The sequence below is a fragment of the Phyllobates terribilis genome, unplaced genomic scaffold, assembly GCF_046119375.1.
Source record: "Phyllobates terribilis strain yellow unplaced genomic scaffold, ASM4611937v1 Scaffold_5__5_contigs__length_657084704, whole genome shotgun sequence".
Taxonomy (NCBI): Eukaryota; Metazoa; Chordata; class Amphibia; order Anura; family Dendrobatidae; genus Phyllobates; species Phyllobates terribilis.
In genome coordinates, this window is record NW_027362765.1 from 74,360,813 (window position 1) to 74,378,840 (window position 18,028).

The 18,028-nt window shown below is 51.7% G+C and overlaps 1 pseudogene; it reads right to left on the bottom strand.

The window, feature by feature from the left end:
- The window catches only part of LOC141271468 (uncharacterized), a 339,948-nt pseudogene that overhangs the window by 215,114 nt on the left and 106,806 nt on the right, over positions 1-18,028 (bottom strand).

Genomic DNA, 18,028 nt, shown 5'->3' on the forward strand with positions numbered 1-18,028 from the left:
GTATATCTTGCAACACAGATAGGCTACTCCACTGACTAACACACTCTGCAATAGGCCAAAAAGGATTAGCTTTGCTAGATTCAGCCAAATGCTGTGAAAAAAACTTGCACAGCACTGGCACAGACCTGCCTGGCAAAAACTGATAGGAACTGATGTAACCTAGTCCTGAAAAGGACTGCAATTACAATTAGTCTTTACTCCCACAATCTATCTATTTAAGAGCACAGACCTGCCTGATAAAAGTCGTAGGAAATGCTGTAACCTAGTCCTTAAAAGGACTGCAATCACAACTATTCCCTACTCCCAAGCTATCTGTAGATTTGTGCGAAAATTGGCTTGAAATTAACAAGGTATAGCGCACACAGCAACAGCGGTGCCGTCTAACACGCAGCTGCAGCAGTGAGAAAATGGTGGCGACGGGGAAAATGGCTTGGTCTTATAGGGCAAGAACATGTGACATACACTGCCAATGACACATGCCCTTGCTTGTGTGAAAAAAGCACTTCGCTCCGTGTGTGCGCTGCTGATAGGCTGACAGATTGCACCTCCCCACTGTAAATGCGGGAAAGAGAAAAAAAAATGGAGATCTTCATTATTCCTGCAGAGATCCATCCCCTGCCCCTCCCCCCACCCCGCTGTACACTCAAACTGCGTATTAACATTAATTTTCATCATTACTGAGAAAAAATCCAGTTATGATTTTGGTGCACGAACAGTTATCGAACATAACCTCGAACAGCCGAATTTTTCTCAAATCGTTCGTGTTTGCCGAACGGCTCGAACACCGCCCAAAACAGCTCGAATTTGAGATTGGCGAACAGTTCGAGTAGAACAACGCTCATCTCTACCCCTGGAAGCATCTCTGACCCCCAGGTCACTGTCTAAAAGTGTGCCCATCAGAAGTGATCCTTGCCGCATCAGAAGATGCAGACTTGCAACTATCCCCGTGCAAGTCCTTGTCCCAGGGCAGTGTTCATTTGTACCTCCCCCATTCCTTGCAATGCAAGCGAAAATATGCAGCCAACCACCCACCCACCCGTAGGCTGCAATACCATACTGCTAGCTTTCACTTGAAATGGGGCCTTTTAGTTTGGAGGAGGCCGAAGCTGGCCACTACCTCATGGCCGCTTCGGCAGCGAGGTATCCATACTCTGTCCCCAGCCGCCCGGCGGCCGGGTGTCCACGCTCGGTCCCCAGCCGCCAGGTGGCGGCCAGGTGTCCATACTCGGTCCCCAGCCGCCCTGATTTCTCCTGTCACCTTCTCCCACACTTTTCTTAGCCTGGCCTGCTTTAGGGCAGCATTGGACGAGCCCACCAGAGAACCAGACTCCTCCGGTGGGCCCTGGCTTCTCCATCAGGGGAGTTGAGAGTGCCTAGGTGAGGAGCATGATGATGATGATAGAAGTTAGCATCTGCTTTGTTTTCTTGGAATGCAAGCTCATGTATGTAGTAGCGGCTAGGCCTGAGGTGGTCCGCGTTTTGGCGCATATCCTACCTCCTCCGAGGATTGCTGGATGTTTTCCTGCTACTATCCCAGTTCTATGACTCCCGTTAAAACAAAGCTTCAGATGATAAATGATGGATGAGGTGGTGGCAAAGGAGAAAGAGCAGGAGGAACAGGGACCATTCACATCAATATCAGGCCAGTCAACCAGATATGTCTTGTAGGATATGTTTCTGTAACAAAAGGAGCGGTTCGGCTACACAGTTATAGGGCATACAGTGAGTGCAATGCCTACCAAAAATTTCGAGCCACTCCAATGCCCCTTGAAAATGACATGGAGGTCAGAGGGCGTTAATTAAACCTTTTTTTTCGATTTATAGCAACTGGGTCTCCCGTGCACTGTTGGCCTAAGCAGTGAATGGAAGGCTTTCCAAAAATTATGAGGAACTGCAATTCCCCTTACAAGAGCCATGTGTGGCACCCCAGGGGTCTGGTCACCACAGTAATAGAGATATTACGTCGGAGAGCAAGTGGGAGGTTTCCTGGTCAGGATCCCTTAAACATGCAACATCCTCCTGCCCCAGTCCTGGGAGGGGAGAATTTCTGTCCTTATAAACTGGATCTGGGGCGGGGTTGAGTGAGTCAGAGAACAGTCAGAGTCAGGGTGAGAGCAAGGGAAAGTAACAGCAAGGAGCTCTGTTGGAGCTAGGAGCTAAAGACCAGGTGCTGGAAGCTGAGCAGAGTGACGCGCCCCTGGGCCTGTGTCGCGCTGCGTTGCGCACGCGGGAGCTTACCCGGAGCCGGATCTCTTGAGGGTTGTAGTCTCGTGGCGGCGACCCGGTCCGTGCCCAGGGAGTCAAACTGAGCGGCGATGTACTAGCAGTAGATAGTTGGTGACTACGCCACCCGTTGAATGCAGCTATGGAGCTGCCGCTGCAGGGCAGACCGCTGAGGCCGGTGGAAGGATGGTGTAGCGTGGATGGTATAACCCCCAACGGGAGGGGTATGGCCTCAGGGCAGCCGACGTGGATGATGGGGGTAGCAGGAACCACTCAGAGACGGTGCGGTGTAGTTCAGGGTCTTTACTGGTGACAAAGATAGACCCTCCCGGAGTACTTGCTAGTGATAGGGGCCTGGTCAGTCCTTGAGCAGATGGGACCTCCCCTGGCCAGGCGGAGTTGTAGGCCTTCCCAACTAACTGTACTCTTCTGGCTACCTTGCTAGAGGCGGGAATAAGTAGCCCACGTCCCTGAGTGTACCGTGTGGTGCTCACCCGTATGGCCGGTGACTCGGGGCCTTCTAATGGCTTCCGCTCCACGATGGCGGTGCTGGTCCCACGCGTGTGACCGTGCCTTCGGGCTTCTGGGCCAGAGGACCTGAAATCCTCTGCCGGACGGTTTCTGCTGCTGGGTAGGAGTTAGTCCCCACAGCCTCGGACTCCGGGTCCGGTAAGAAATCTTCTCAGTCAGGGCGAGCTCTGCAGCTGCCAGCCCCTGACTCATTGTAACACTGCTCCCCACAGAGCTCCTGATGTTTCTTGCTATGCTGCTTCTCTTCTCTACTCTTGTTCTGTCTTCTTTCTCACTAACCCTGCCTCAGCCCCGGGTTTATATAGGGGAAGTCCTTCCCCTCCCAAGACTGGGCAGGAGGTGTGGCATGCACAGGATCCCTGACCAAAGGACCTCCCACCTGCTCTCAGACGTAATATCTCTATCACTGTGGCAACCAGACCCCTGGGGTGTCACATTCCCCCCTAGTGAAATTTAGTACTCCGGGACTAAACATTTTTTTTTTTTTTTAGAAAAACATAACAAGGTATAACAATAACAATACAATAAGAAAAACACATAAGATGGTTACGGCGTGTCCGCAACCGGGTGCAGTTTTGAAAAGCAAGGTGTCCATTTCACCAAAACAGGGAGACGTAACCAGGTAGGGGCCTGTCCTGCCCCGAGTCCTTAACAGTCTTTAGTCCATCCTGGGTTACGCTCCAACTATGTACAAGGATTCCCGGTAAATCCACCAAGGACTCCTAAAAAGAACTAGAAACACAAAATTATACACAAGCAACTATAAACAAGTAAACATTATAAGATAGCTTAAACATTTAGATCCTCCAACGTGCGGGTAGCTGGCCTCTAGTGGCCCTAGTGGACCTACGGAGCTGACTGTCTGGCCCTGAACTACAGGGTGTAGGAGCTGTCAAGGGTAAACTGGGCAGCTGTCTATGGGCCCTCTGGCTCACTAGGGGTATGGCAGGCTCACTATAAGCAGAGGGTTGATTTTCCGGGTCTGCTTGTGTAGAGTCTTCTGCCTCCTGGACCGGCTGTTCTTCCAGCTCTACCGGTTGCTCCGTAGGTTCTTGGGATGATGGTTGGAGGAAGGTGAGTACGGGTACCACAACTGCACCATTGACTTGAGTCCAAGACCGAGGGAAGTCCCCGAGCACGGTACTAACCATATCTTCCCTTTCCTCTACGGGTCGATGGTCTTCTTGTTCCTCTTCAGGGTTCCTCAGTTGTTCGGGACACTTCTTCAGGTGGTCCCGGGATACAATGGCTGTGGTTTCCCCTCCGTCTTTACTGATGGTACAGACCTTCGGGTTTTCGTGGCTTGAGGGCAGTACGGTGTACGGGTCCTTCTCCCACTGGTCGTCCAACTTGTGGAGCCGTCTCTTCCTCTTCAAGACCTGCTCTCCGGGTACCAGGGGAACAGCGGGAGCATACTGGTTGTAAGTTTTCTCTTGTCTTTCCCTAGCCTGACAGAGACTTCGCTCCACGCTCTCCTGTACTCTCCGGTACTGCTGCTGCCTCTCTGTGTCCCAGTCTGTTTCTGGTGAAGTGTCCTCGGGTGTCAGGACTCCCATTTCCAGGTCAACAGGTAACTTACCAGGTCTTGCCCTCATTAGGTAAGCCGGGGTACAGTTGGTGGAACCTACCGGGATGTGGTTGTATAGGTCCACCAGATCGGGCAACTTTTCAGGCCACAGACTGCGTTCTTCCAGGGGCAACGTTTTTAGAAGATCCATTACCACCTGGTTCATTTTTTCACAAAGTCCATTAGTCTGCGGATGGTAGGGTGTCGTCCTTATCTTCCGGCAGCCATACAGATTGCAGAATTCCTGGAAGACCTCCGCTTCAAAGGCAGGTCCCTGGTCCGTCAGCACTTGGTCCGGGTACCCGTGTGGACGGCAAAAGTGCTGCTGGAAGGCTCTAGCTGCTGTTTGAGCCGTTAAGTCCTTGACGGGGACGACAACCAGAAACCGGGAGTAATGATCCACGATGGTTAACGCGTAGACGTAGCCACTTCTGCTTGGGGTCAGTTTTACATGATCCAAGGCTACCAGTTCCAACGGTTGCCGGGTGACGATGGACTGCAGGGGAGTCTTCTGGCTGGCGCGGTCCTTCCTTCTCAGGTTGCACGGGCCACAGTCTCTGCACCACTTCTCAATGGTTCCCCTCATGCCTACCCAGTGGAATCGCTCGTGCAGCAGGAACTCCAGCTTCTTCCACCCGAAGTGTCCAGCTCCGTCGTGGTATGCCTCCATCACCATGGCTGCGTCTCTTCGTGGCACCACTACTTGCCAGAGTAATTCATGCGTCCGGGAGTTAACCATTCTGCGACACAACTTCCCTTTGTAAAGGAACAGTCGACTCTTCTCTGCCCATAGCTGTTTGGCTTCCTCCGGAGCGTCTGGTTCAAGGCGAGCCTCCGGCCGAGTCAGCATCTCCTTCACCAGTCGGACGGCAGGGTCGCTGTCTTGCGTTTCCGCCCAGTTGTAGTGAGGTAAGGGGTTCAACGTAGCAGCCTGCTTACTCCTTACCCGGTGGGAATACTGGATAGTCCCATGACGGTGGAACGCAGGGAGTTCAATCTCTTCCAGTCCCTCCGGATCTTCTCCTTCGTCCGGCAGGTTGGGCATCCTGGACAGGGCGTCCGCGTTAGTATTGGAGCGCCCTGCCCGGTATTTGATTATGAACTCGTAGTTGGACAGACGGGCCATCCACCTCTGCTCCAGGGCACCGAGTCTTGCCGTGTCCAGGTGTGTCAACGGGTTGTTATCCGTGTACACGGTGAACCGGGAAGAAGCAAGGTAATGCTTAAAGCGCTCAGTGACTGCCCATACCACGGCCAGGAACTCTAGCTTAAATGAGCTATAATTCTCGGGGTTCCTTTCGGTGGGTCGCAGTTTTCGGCTGGCGTAGGCGATTACTCGTTCTTTCCCCTGCTGGATCTGGGACAGTACGGCTCCTAGCCCGATGTTACTGGCGTCGGTGTAGAGGATGAAGGGCTGGCTATAATCCGGGTACGCCAAGATTTCATCCCCCGTGAGGGCCATCTTCAGCTGGCGGAAGGACTCTTCTTCTAGCTCTTCCCATTTGAAGGGCGGCTTCTGGTTCTTGGCCTTCCGGGACTGGCCTATCAGGAGGTCCTGCATAGGCGCTGCCTTTTTGGTGAAACCGGGAATAAACCTTCGGTAGTAGCCTACCAACCCGAGGAACTGCCGCACTTCTTTTACGCTGGAGGGGCTTGGCCATCCCTTAATTGCGGTGATCTTATCGGGGTCGGGAGCCACTCCGTCAGCGCTCACCACGTGTCCCAGGTACTGCACCTTTGGTTTCAGGAGGTGACACTTGGAGGGTTTCACCTTTAGGCCGTAACTCGCCAGAGCTTCGAACACCTCCGCCAGGTGTTTCAGGTGGTCCTCATAAGTTTTGGAGTATACGATGACATCGTCCAGGTACAACAGGACCGTCTCGAAGTTTCTGTGGCCCAGACAGCACTCCATTAATCGTTGGAAGGTTCCTGGGGCGTTGCAGAGTCCGAACGGCATGCAGGTGAACTCGCTAAGTCCCATCGGGGTGGTGAATGCGGTCTTCTCCTGGTCCGCCTCTGCTACAGGAACCTGCCAGTACCCGCTAGTGAGATCCAAGGTAGAGAAGAAGTTAGCAGACCTTAAAGCAGCCAATGACTCCTCTATCCTTGGTAAGGGGTACGCATCCTTGTGTGTGATACGGTTGATTTTCCGGTAATCTACACACATCCTCATGGTGTTGTCTTTCTTTTTGACTAAAACTAGCGGGGCTGCCCAGGGGCTACAGCTATCCCGGATTACCCCAGCATCCTTCATGTCTCTAAGCATCCCCTTGGCGTGTTGGTAATGTGCAGGGGGTACGGGTCGATACCTCTCTTTTATGGGAGGATGATCTCCCGTGGGGATGCGGTGTTCTACCCCCTTGACTCGCCCGAAGTCTAACGGGTGTTTACTAAACACTCTCTCATACTCTTGAACCACCCGGTAGACTCCCTGTTTCTGGTGGGAGGGAGTGGAGTCAGTTCCCAAGTGTAGTTGCTGACACCAATCCTCCATTACTTTCTTAGAGCCGTTACCTTCCTCCGGGTGAGATGGAGGCAAGGGTTCCACAGACTGTATAGAGTTTTGGTTGATGGTATATAATTTTGCTAGCGTGGCATACCGGGGCAGGTACACTTCCCTCTCCCCGATATTGATTATGCGAACGGGCACCCTCCCATGGCGTACATTGACCACCCCCCGTGCTGTCAAAATGGTGGGCCTACTGTCTGAGTAAACTGGTTCTACCATTGCCTGGTAATCTCTACCTCTCAGACCAATAGCTGCCCGGCACCAAATCATCATTTCACTTTTTGGGGGCATGGCAATAGGGAAAGGGTCACACATTCTTACGCTACCAATCTCACCGCCGGAGAGTTCCACCTGTTGCCGTCGCATCAGTGCCCGGATCTCTTTCTGGAGCACTCGCTGCTCGCCGGAGCTGGCGTTCTTGGCAACCTGCTGTAGAAGGAAAATCACCTCTGCAAGACAATTTTCAATTACATTAGTTCCTAGAGTTATTTTTGGGTGGCTCTCATGTTTGTCAATGTCTACAATGATCAGTCCCTGTGCTGCCAGTTCGACTCTACCGATTTTGATGGTCACCTCTTTAAATCCGATCTGTGGCACGGGCTGGCCATTGATGATACTCAAGTCGTCGTCAGGGTAGCGGGTAATATCCGAGTCATTCCAGTACTGCTTAAAGAGCACGTACGGGATGGTGGTGACCTGTGACCCGGTGTCCAGTAGGGCACTCATGGGAATGCCATCCAGTACCACAGGCAAGACTGGACGTCCTCCCACATATCTGTCGCGCCAGTTCGATGGGCCTGGTGATCTTTTTCCTGGGGGTTGGCCCTCTACCCCAGGTTGTGCCCGTTTAAAGAACAGTACCTTTCCATATGTCCGGGTTGATTGCAGCGGCGGCAGATGGGTCGTCCGTCCTCGCTGTATCGGTCACTGGGTCTTCCTCTGGCCGGTGGGGTCCTCCTTGGTCGACGCCACGGGATGTCCTCCGGTCCGGATGCCAGCTGGATCTTCCCTGGGGTGGAAACCTGTAAAGACTGCACAGTTCGGGTTAGCGCAGCAACGCTCTTAGCTAGCTCTTGGACCTGATGGCGTAGGTCTGGAGCCGGGTCATTGTCCAAAGCCTGCGCGTCAGCTCCCACAGGCCCTGCCGACAAGGGCGCCGCCTCCTGGTGGTAAGTGATAGCTGGGCGCCTGTGGGTCACAACGCCACCCGGTGCCGGTTCTCGGAGCACCCGGATGGCTCTGTCCTTGAACTGTGCAAAGTCCAGATGGGGATCCTGTAAGGCCATTGCCCGCAACTGGGTTCGGTGAGCATTGCAATATAAACCCTCTATAAATTGTTCAGTCAACAGCCTGTCCTCGTTTCCCACCCCATCAGGGTCGGTCTGCTTTATGGCCCTCAGGGCCTCTTGTAGGTTTAGTGCATAGTCCCTTATACTCTCATACGCTCGCTGCTTGCACCCGTAGAATCTAAGCTTAATCTCGGCTGAGGTGCGGGTATCAAAGGTGTCCTTCAGCCGGGTTAGTATCCCTGCGACAGTCTTCCTCCCAGGTGGCCAGGATTTTACTTCCCTTTTGGCTGCCCCAGTTAGTTGGGCCACCAGGATGCTCACTTTTTGCTCTTCTGTGAGGGGGTACACCTGGAAGAGGCTATCCAGCTTTTCTCTAAAGTCATGCAGGGTATGTGACTCCCCTGAGTACTGGGGTAGCCAAGCTGCTCCCGGGATATAGGGCATGGTGAAGGGCATAACTGCAGCAGCGGTGGCGCTGGCGGGGGTTGAGGCAGTGAAGCTCTCCTCCGTATCCGACATCTTCCTCCCCCCTAGTGGACCGTGGCCTACCTTGCGATGATCCTGTTCCGTAGGCCGCGGCTCCGCAGTGGATCGTCAGGGTTGAGGACCTTCCGTCGCGCTCCGGTGACGTCGGCGTCTGCTGGGCTCCTTCCAGGACCTTACGCAACGTCCGGACGTGAGGCGGGGCTTCAGTTCTCGCGCGCTTTCGGAGTCCACGCCCCTCTTCTTCCCGCGCGGCGTCCTCAAGATGGCGTCCAATGGCGGGAAAACTCCACGGATGGCGGGAAGAAGGTCGAAGATGGCGCCGGATGGCGGGAAAACTTCGCGGATGGCGGGAAGAAGGTAGAAGATGGCGCCGGATGGCGGGAAACCTCCACGGATAGCGGGAATCTTCACCACTGGTAAGTTTGAACAGTCTTTGCTTTTCAGGCACGCAGTACCCGGTGGTTGCGGGCACGAAATCCTGCCGACTACGCCAAAGTTGACGCGCCCCTGGGCCTGTGTCGCGCTGCGTTGCGCACGCGGGAGCTTACCCGGAGCCGGATCTCTTGAGGGTTGTAGTCTCGTGGCGGCGACCCGGTCCGTGCCCAGGGAGTCAAACTGAGCGGCGATGTACTAGCAGTAGATAGTTGGTGACTACGCCACCCGTTGAATGCAGCTATGGAGCTGCCGCTGCAGGGCAGACCGCTGAGGCCGGTGGAAGGATGGTGCAGCGTGGATGGTATAACCCCCAACGGGAGGGGTATGGCCTCAGGGCAGCCGACGTGGATGATGGGGGTAGCAGGAACCACTCAGAGACGGTGCGGTGTAGTTCAGGGTCTTTACTGGTGACAAAGATAGACCCTCCCGGAGTACTTGCTAGTGATAGGGGCCTGGTCAGTCCTTGAGCAGATGGGACCTCCCCTGGCCAGGCGGAGTTGTAGGCCTTCCCAACTAACTGTACTCTTCTGGCTACCTTGCTAGAGGCGGGAATAAGTAGCCCACGTCCCTGAGTGTACCGTGTGGTGCTCACCCGTATGGCCGGTGACTCGGGGCCTTCTAATGGCTTCCGCTCCACGATGGCGGTGCTGGTCCCACGCGTGTGACCGTGCCTTCGGGCTTCTGGGCCAGAGGACCTGAAATCCTCTGCCGGACGGTTTCTGCTGCTGGGTAGGAGTTAGTCCCCACAGCCTCGGACTCCGGGTCCGGTAAGAAATCTTCTCAGTCAGGGCGAGCTCTGCAGCTGCCAGCCCCTGACTCGTTGTAACACTGCTCCCCACAGAGCTCCTGATGTTTCTTGCTATGCTGCTTCTCTTCTCTACTCTTGTTCTGTCTTCTTTCTCACTAACCCTGCCTCAGCCCTGGGTTTATATAGGGGAAGTCCTTCCCCTCCCAAGACTGGGCAGGAGGTGTGGCATGCACAGGATCCCTGACCAAAGGACCTCCCACCTGCTCTCAGACGTAATATCTCTATCACTGTGGCAACCAGACCCCTGGGGTGTCACAAGAGCTCGCCCTGGCAGAAGACAATAGGAACCGGACACAGGAGTCCGAAGCTGTGAGGACTTATATATCCAGCAGCAGAAACCAGCCGGCAGGGGATTTCAGGTCCTCTGGCCATAGAAGCCCGGAGGCTCAGTCACAAGCAAGGGACCAGCACCGCCGTCGTGGAGCGGAGGCTAACAGAAGGCCCCAAGTCACCAGCCATATGGGTGAGCACTACACGGTACACTCAGGGACGTGGGCTACTTCTACCCGCTTACAGCAAGGTAGCCAGGAAGAGTACAGACAGACAGGGAGGCCTACAACTCCACCTGGCCAGGGGAACTCCTGCTTGCTCACAGACTGACCAGGCCTCTTATGCTAGCCAGTACTCCCGGGAGGGTCTACCTTATAATCATCAGTAAAGACCCTGAACTGCAGTGCAAAGACTCTGAGTCGTTCCTGCTGCGCTCGTGCACCATCACCCCCATCATCCACACTCACTGCCCTGAGGCTATACTCCTCCCGAGGGGAGTTATCCCATTCTATGCTGCGCACACAACACCAGCCTCAGCGGTCTGCCTCGCAGCGGTGGTACTCCCTGACCGCAATCCACGGGTGGCGCAGTCGAACAATTAACCTCAAAACCTAAGAAAGACTGGCACTGGTTAGACCAGCCTGAGCCACGGGACCGGGTCACCGCCACGGAGACTACAGACCCCAGAGACCCATTATTGGGGAGTGGGTGTCCCATAGTATTTGCTTATGCCTTGCAAGCAAAAGCTGCCAAAAATTAGGACGGAGCAACTTGCAATGCCCCTTACAAGAGCCATGCAGTACAGCATATTACAAACATAAGTCCCATTATTGGGGAGTGGGTCTCCCATAGTATTTACTTATGCTTTCCCAGCAAAAGCTGCTAAAAATTAGGACGGAGCAACATGCAATGCCCCTTACAAGAGCCATGCAGTACAGCATATTACAAACATAAGTCCCATTATTGGGGAGTGGGTGTCCCATGGTATTTGCTTATGCTTTCCCAGCAAAAGCTGCCAAAAATTAGGACGGAGCAACTTGCAATGCCCCTTACAAGAGCCATGCAGTACAGCATATTACAAACATAAGTCCCATTATTGGGGAGTGGGTATCCCATGGTATTTGCTTATGCTTTCCCAGCAAAAGCTGCCAAAAATTAGGACGGAGCAACTTGCAATGCCCCTTACAAGAGCCATGCAGTACAGCATATTACAAACATAAGTCGCATTATTGGGGAGTGGGTGTCCCATGGTATTTGCTTATGCTTTCCCAGCCAAAGCTGCCAAAAATTAGGACGGAGCAACTTGCAATGCCCCTTACAAGAGCCATGCAGTACAGCATATTACAAACATGAGTCCCATTATTGGGGAGTGGGTGTCCCATGGTATTTGCTTATGCTTTCCCAGCAAAAGCTGCCAAAAATTAGGACGGAGGAACTTTCAATGCTGGCACCCTGGTGCTATAGTGGTGGTGGAGGCTGAGGATAAGGAGAAGAAGATTAAACAGCCGAAACGAGGAAGCGTATACCCATGTGTGGGTGTGAAGCGGTGCATGTGAATACACCTCCCGAAATAACACAGTGGATTTGACTTTATGTTACTCTGCTGTCATTTGGTGGTGATGAGAAGTCTGGCCCAATCCAGCCCTTGTTCATTTTGATAAGGGTCAGCTTGTCAGCATTGTCAGTTATAATTCCCCCAGCGGCACTAAAAACACGCTCCGATAACACGCTAGCGGCAGGGCAGACCAGGACCTCCAAGGCGTACAGAGCGAGTTCATTCCAAGTGTCCAGCTTGGATACCCAATAATTAAAAGGCACAGAGGAATCACGGAGGACGCTGGTACGATCGGCAAGGTACTCCCTCACCATCTTTTGAAACTTTCCACTCCTTGTGAGAGTACCCTGCGCCTCAGGGCCTGTAAGCTGGGCGGGTGTCAGAAAACTGTCCCAGAACGTTGACAGTGTTCCCCTGCCTCTGCTGGATTGGAGTTGCATCTCTCTCGCCTGTACGCCTTGGTTGGGCAACGAACTGTGACCTCTGCCGCTAGCGTGTTCAGATGGGAATTTTTTTAAGAGTTCTGCAGCAAGGACCTTCTGGTATTGCCCCATTTTTGTAGACCTCTCCACCTCAGGAATAAGAGAGTGAAAGTTCTCCTTGTAGCGGGGGTCTACAAGTGTCACCAACCAGTAATTACTGTCACCCAACATTTTGACAACGCGAGGGTCACGGTTAAGGCAGCGTAACATAAAGTCAGCCATGCATGCCAGACTGGTAATGGGCAAGATTTCCGTGTCCTCACCAAGATGACGACTGACCATGCTCTCCTCCTCCTCTTCCTCCTCCTCTTCCTCCTCCCCCCTGTCCTCAGGCCACCCACGCTGAACCGACGGTATGACACTTGTACAGGTACTACCGTCTACAACGCATGATAGCTGCTCCTGTTCTTCCTCCTCCTCCTCCTCTCCCTCATTGTCCCCCAATGCACGTTGGGATGAGATGAGGCTGGGCTGTGTGTAATCGCCCGCTACGGCTTCTTGATCCATCTCATCATACTCTGGCTGCAATGCCTCCTCTTTAATTCTCTGCAGAGAGCGTTGCAAAAGACAGACAAGTGGGATGCTGACACTAATGATGGCGTCATCGCCACTCACCATCTTGGTGGCCTCCTCAAAGTTTGTCAGGATGGTACATATGTCAGACATCCAGGTCCACTCCTGAGGTCTTATGTGTGGAGTCTGACCTGAATATCGACGGCCTTGTTGCAGCTGGTACTCCACAACTGCTCTCTTCTGCTCACAAATCCTTTGCAACATGTGGAGGGTAGAGTTCCAACGTGTGGGGACATCACACACCAGTCGGTGTGCCGGAAGCTGCAAACACTGCTGCAACACAGCAAGGGCGGCGGAAGCTGTAGCCGACTTGCGAAAATGAGCTGACAGGCGGCTTACTTTCACGAGCAGATCTGGCAACTCGGGGTACGATTTAAGAAACCGCTGAACCACGAGGTTAAGCATATGAGCCAGGCATGGTACGTGTATGATCTCACCTCGCCTCAGAGCCGCCACCAGGTTACGGCCATTGTCACACACGACCATGCCGGGATGTAGGTTCAGCTGTCTCAGCCACAGATCTGCCTGCTCTTTCACAGCTGTCCACAACTCACAAGCAGTGTGAGGTTTATCACCTAAGCTTATGAGTTTCAGCACAGCCTGTTGCCGCTTGGCGGAGGCAGTACTGCAATGCTTCCAGCTTGTAACTGATGTGGTGATATCTGAGATGGAGGCTGAACATGAGGAGGAGGAGGAGGATGATGCGCAGGAGCTGTACACTGTGAGGGCAACTCTGACTGACATAGGGCCCGCAATCCTCGGTGTTGGGAGGATGTGTTCCGTCCCAAGGTCCGACTGGGTCCCGGCTTCCAGTATGTTTACCCAGTGTGCCGTCAGAGAGATGTACCGTCCCTGGCCACAAGCACTTGTCCACGTGTCCGTTGTCAGGTGGACTCTCCCAGTAACTGCGTTGTTGAGGGCACGGCAGATGCTTTGGGACACGTGCTTGTGTAGTGCGGGGATGGCACACCGGGCAAAATAGTGTCGGCTGGGAACCGAGTACCGAGGGACGGCCACCGCCATAAGATTGCGGAAGGATTCCGTCTCCACCAGCCTAAAAGGCAGCATTTCCAATGCAAGCAGTCGTGAAATGTGCGAATTTAGGACTGTGGCCTGTGGGGCGTTAGCTGCGAATTTCCGCTTTCATTCAAAGGTCTGGGATATGGACAATTGAACGCTGCGGTGGGATGTGGACGTGGACGTTGATGCTGTTTCTTGAGAAACTGCCATAACAAGTGAAGACTGAGAGGAGGGGGCATCTTTACATGCAGTATGCACAGGGGATTGCCTTACACACACAACAGGGGGCTCTATTGCACGCACAACAGTGGAAGAAGCAGTGGTGACACCCGCTGACACTGGTTGTGGACCCTGGGTTTCGCCCCACAAAGTAGGGTGCTTTGCTGCCATGTGCCTGATCATGCTGGTGGTGGTCAGGCTGGTAGTTTTGTCACCCCTGCTGATGCTGGCATGGCAGGTGGAACATATGGCCTTTTTGGGGTTATCAGCAGAGTCTTTAAAAAAATTCCAGACTCTGGAAGACCTACCGCTTGTACTGGCAACGTCCCTCGTGTTGGTGTTACGGGGAACGGTTGCCTGTCTTCTGTCTGCGGCCACCACACTGCTTCTTTCTGCCTGTTGGGGTACTCTGCCTCCCTCCCCCTGTGTGCTGCTGGCCTCACTCTGCATGTCCTCCTTCCATGTTGGGTCAGTTACTAAATCATCCACCACCTCCTCCTCTTCCACTTACGCACCACGATCCTCCTCCTCACTTCCTGGCAATTGTGTCTCGTCATCGTCCACCTCTTGTGACAGATTGCCAACGTCGACTTCCTGTGGCCGTGGCTGTTAAAATATTTGGGCATCGCAACATGGGATCTCCTCTTCCACCACTTCAAGCGTATCAGGCGAGGGGCCCAAATATGGAAATTGACCAGTGAACAGCTCTTCAGAGTGTCCAAGTGTGGGATCACTTGCTGTCTGACGACACTCGGCATGGTGGGAGGAAGGAGCATCAGGGTGAGGAGGAGTATGCGGTCGAGACTCACGGCTACTAAGAGTTGACCGTGTGGAAGACAGACTGGTGGTGGTGGTGCCCAGGTAACTGGAAGTATTGTCTGCTATCCAATTAATAACCTGTTCACACTGATCAGTTCTCAATACTGGTGTTGTTCTGTGCTTCCCTAGTAATTCGGTCAAGAAGTGGGAGCGAGAAGATGTGGCTGTTGGTTGTGGCACATTTTCACATTGGCCACGGCCCTGTCCTCTGCACGAACCATCACCAGAACGTCCACTTCCACGTCCCTTGCCACACGCCTTGCCCATTGTAAATGAAGTAAAATAGCTTACACTTGCACTATCAATGGAAAAAGGGTAATAAAGAGTAGATTAGAACCGTGGAAGAGGAAAACCACAGTTATTGTTTACTGGGGTATACCACACTTTTTTAAATAGAGATATTTGCGGCTGAACAGTGAGCGACACACTCAAACTGTTTTTTTTAGATACAAATGGGCCAAAACTGGATAATACAGAGGTTTGTACCGTGGAACTGCAAAACCACACTTGTATTTCTCGGGCCTACACCAGACTATTTTCAACAGATATATTTGTGTCTGAAAAATCAGGGAGACACTATTTATTTTTTTTTTTGCAGCAAAAAATGCAAAAAGCAGGATAATAGAGATTTTTTACCGTGGAACAGCAAAAGCACACTTCTGTCTCTCTGGCCTTCACCAGACTATTTTCAACAGATATATTTGTGTCTGAAAAATCAGGGAGACACTATTATTATTTTTATACAGCAAAAAATGCCAAAAACAGGATAATAGAGATGTTTTACCGTGGAACATCAAAACCACAGTAATAATTTACTGGTGTATACCAGGCTTTTTAAAATATATATATATTTGCGGCTGAACTGTGAGCGACACACTCAAACTGTTTTTTTTTAGGTACAAATGGCCCAAAAGTGGATAATACAGAGGTTTGTACCGTGGAACTGCAAAACCACACTTGTATTTCTCGGGCCTACACCAGACTATTTTCAACAGATACATTTGTGTCTGAAAAATCAGGGAGACACTATTTTTTTTTTTTTTACAGCAAAAAATGCAAAAAGCAGGATAATAGAGATTTTTTACCGTGGAACAGCAAAAGCACACTTCTGTCTCTCTGGCCTACACCAGACTATTTTCAACAGATATATTTGTGTCTGAAAAATCAGGGAGACACTATTATTATTTTTATACAGCAAAAAATGCCAAAAACAGGATAATAGAGATGTTTTACCGTGGAACATCAAAACCACAGTAATAATTTACTGGTGTATACCAGGCTTTTTAAAATATATATATATTTGCGGCTGAACAGTGAGCGACACACTCAAACTGTTTTTTTTAGATACAAATGGCCCATAGAACTGCAAAACCACACTTCTATTTCTCTGGCCTACACCAGACTATTTTCAACAGATATATTTGTGTCTGAAAAATCAGAGGCACACTTTTTTTTGGGTGGGGTGGGGGACACCAAAAGGTTAATAAGATGGGTATTTGTACATTGTGAAGGAGGAAAAAAAAAGAGGATTTAGATTAAAAAAAAAAGGATTTTTCCTGGCCCCCGGGACCTGGAGCTAAGTCCAGCAATTTCAGCAACAGGAGCAGCACACAGGACTGTAATGCAGCGTTTGCTGGTATAACCACTGCGTCTCCTATACAGCCCGCCTGCCTGCCTGCCTGATATACCTGGGATGGATATTAGTCCTGAGAAGGACTGTTTGTTTGATCTGGCAGCCTTTACAGACCCTACACTAAATATTTTGCAGGATATATCTCTCCCTAAATCAGCAGCGCTGTCCCTACACTGTCTGATCCGGAGCGACTGTGTCCAAGATGGCGGCTCCCGGTTTTAAATACTCGAGGTGACGCTGTGCGGCCAGCCAATCACTGTAATGCCCACAAACAACATGGCTGCGGCATTATAGTGACTGGCTGGCAATCCCTGCATGTTCATTGGCTCTGTAAAGAGCGCCAAACATGCAGGGCGGAGACCCGAGCTCCCGCCCGAGTAACCCGGAAATGCTCGGTGCTCGCCGAACATCCCGAGTAGCGTGATGTTCGGGCGAGTACCGAGCAGTGTCGAGCATGTTCACTCAACACTAGTCAGCATATAAAAGAAAAAACAGCATCCAATGCAGGGTGTTCAAGATATCAAAATTGTAGTTTATTCCGCCAGATTACAACGTTTCGACCGTTCGCCGGTCTTTATCAAGTACCACTTGATAAAGACCGGCGAACGGTCGAAACATTGTAATCTGGCGGAATAAACTATGATTTTGATATCTTGAACGCCCTGAATTGGACGCTGTTTTTTCTTTTATATGCTGCAATTTTTCCAAGCTGGTTCCTTGGAGTCAACAGGCGTCCATTTTGCTGAGTGCTGTCGGTTCCTTCTTCTTTGTTAATTATGATGTCGGCTGCGTTCAGTCACTGTCACGACCCTTCCCGCAAATTTCTATCCGCTCTTCAAAATGGTGGTGCTGGCTGAGACTTGTGTATATACACAATAAGTTGAATTCTATCAATACTGAACAATCAGAGCTATGTGTAATTTTTTATATTCCGAAAAGCGATAATAAAAAAAATAATTTTATTAATTAAAAAACAAATGCACAAAGTGGCCGCAGCTTTCTCCCTTTTACCCTTCATTAAAGGGGATATCCGGGACTTTAAAACAAAAAATGTGACTAACAACTAACAAGCAGGTAGTTGCTACTTACCGTTCTTCCCCAGCACAGAGTGGGCACAGACAGTTCCTACCGGGGATTCAGCTACCTTAGCTGACGTCATCTTGGCAGAGCAATTGCTTCTTTTCCACTCCCCTCAGTTGACAGGGCAGGACTTACAGCGTCATTCTGATTGACAGCTGATTTCCCACTGCCTAACTGGGTGAGCCGGCTGTCAATCAGAATGAATCGGAAGTCACGTCCTGTCAACTGAGCAATTTCACCGCACACTCTGAATTATTATTAAATGCTGAGAGTTTATTATATCCATGAAGGCAAATAACTATACAGGTGCTGGGAGGTAGGCGACAAGATAGAATAACGTTTCGACCCAGCCTGTGTGAGGCCGGTACGCAGGAGAAGGGCTTCCGGCCAGTGCCTTTCCTGCTGGTCAGTAATTGTCAGCATTTAGGTTCCGTTCTAGGGATTCTAAGTGTGGTTTCTGCTCATGTGTCGCTAAGCTATGCCCCTTGTGGTCATGTCCCGCTAAGCCACGCTCCGTACGGGCATGTGC